Here is a 2,048-nt window from a genome sequence, read left to right on the forward strand (position 1 = left end):
TAGTATGCATGGTCGATTTGCATGTTTTAAAACAAATTGCAAACAATAAAAAGTTTTGGGCTTTGCAAATGATTTTTATGCTTTTTTATTTAAATGTTTGGTAGTGATTAATTAGTATATAATAAAGAAATGAAAAAAATAAGGAAAACAACATAATTGATTACATCAAAAAGATAACAAAAATCATATGATTGTATCAGTAGATGCAGAAATAGGTTTTGACCAAATACAACAGTCATTCCTATTAAAAACCCTTGAAAATGTATAAATAAATGGATTTTTCCTTACATTAAAAAACATATTTTTAAACTTATTAAAAACCATCAACAAGCATTATCTGTAATGAGAATATCAGAAACCTTCCATATAAGAAGAGGACTAAAACAAGAATATTCATTATCACCAGTATTATTTAATATTGTACTAGAATTGCTAGCAATAAGAAAACAAAATTTTTGCAGATATGATTACTTTCTATTATTTTTATTTTTAGATATGATTATATAAATGGAAAATATTAAAGATTCAATTAAAATTAATTAAAATGATCAATAATTTTATCAAAGGAGAAACATTCAATACACATAAATCATCAGCATTGTGTATATTACTCACAATGTCCTACAAGAAGAAATAGTAAGAGATAATCTATTTTCATTATTCTTAGATAGAATAAAGTACTAGGATGATAGCTTTCAAAACATATACAGAAACTATATGAACATACTTATAAAATGCATTTTATACAGAGTCATTTAAATAATTAGAGAAATATCGATTGTCCATGGGTGACAGATACAATATAATTACAATTACACTCCTACCTAAGCTATATGCTTATTCAATTCTATCCCAATTGTATTACCAAGATTATTTTATTGATCTAATAAATTGATATAGAAAAAAAAGTCAAGAAAATCAAAGGAAATAATGAAATAATGGTAAGGAAGGCAACTGATTTCAAACTATATAATAAATCAGTAACCATCAAAACTATATGCTAGTGCTCGCTTCGGCAGCATATATGCTAAAATTGGAACAATACAGAGAAGATTAGCATGGCCCCTGCGCAAGGATGACAAGCAAATTCGTGAAGCGTTCCATATTTTTTTAAGTGAACACAGAATAGTATACTTGTCAGATCTGTGGGAAAGGAAAGACTTTAAAACCAAGCAAGAGTTAGAGAAAATTACAAAATGTAAATTAAATGGTTTTGATTATATCAAGCTAAAAAGTTTTTGTACAAACAAAAATAATCCAGTCAAAATCAGAAGGGAAACAACAAATTGGGAAAAAATCTTTATAATGAAAAACTCTGACAGGGGTCTAATTACTCAAATATACAAGGAGTTAAAGCAATTGTATAAAAAAATCAAGCCATTCCACAATTGATAAATGAGCAAGAGACATGAATAGGCAATTTTCAGGTAAAGAAATCAAAAGTATCAATAAGCACATGAGAAAGTGTTCCAAATCTCTAATAATTAGAGAAATGCAAATCAAAACAACTCTGAGGTATCACCTCACACCTAGCAGATTGGCTAAAATGAAAGAAGGGGAAAGTAATGAATGTTGGAGGGGATGTGGCAAAATTGGGACATTAATGCATTGCTGGTGGAGTTGTGAACTGATCCAGCCATTCTGGCTGGCAATTTGGAATCATGCTCAAAGGGCTATAAAAAAATGCCTGCCCTATGATCCAGCCATACCATTGTTGGGTTTGTACCCCAAAGAGATCATAGATAAACAGACTTGTACGAAAATATTTATAGCTGCACTTTTTGTGGTGGCAACAAATTGGAAAAGGAGGGTATGTCCTTCAATTGGGGAATGGCTGAACAAACTGTGGTATATGCGGGTGATGGAATACTATTGTGCTAAAAGGAATAATAAACTGGAGGAGTTCCAGGAGAACTGGAAAGACCTCAAGGAACGGATGCAGAGCAAAAGGAGCAGAGCCAGAAGAACATTGTACAGAGACTGATATACTGTGGTAAAATAGAATGTAATGGACCTCTGTACCAGCAGCAATACAATGACCCAGGACA

General features: G+C 30.9%; 1 non-coding gene across 1 annotated transcript; it reads left to right on the plus strand.

Moving 5' to 3' along the window:
• The first annotated feature begins 1,003 nt into the window (after positions 1-1,003).
• Positions 1,004-1,110, plus strand: LOC123238301. Its single transcript, XR_006505504.1, has one exon. It is a non-coding gene; the product is annotated as a U6 spliceosomal RNA (small nuclear RNA).
• Positions 1,111-2,048: the final 938 nt, after the last annotated feature.

The sequence above is a fragment of the Gracilinanus agilis genome, chromosome 2, assembly GCF_016433145.1.
Source record: "Gracilinanus agilis isolate LMUSP501 chromosome 2, AgileGrace, whole genome shotgun sequence".
Lineage (NCBI taxonomy): Eukaryota > Metazoa > Chordata > Mammalia > Didelphimorphia > Didelphidae > Gracilinanus > Gracilinanus agilis.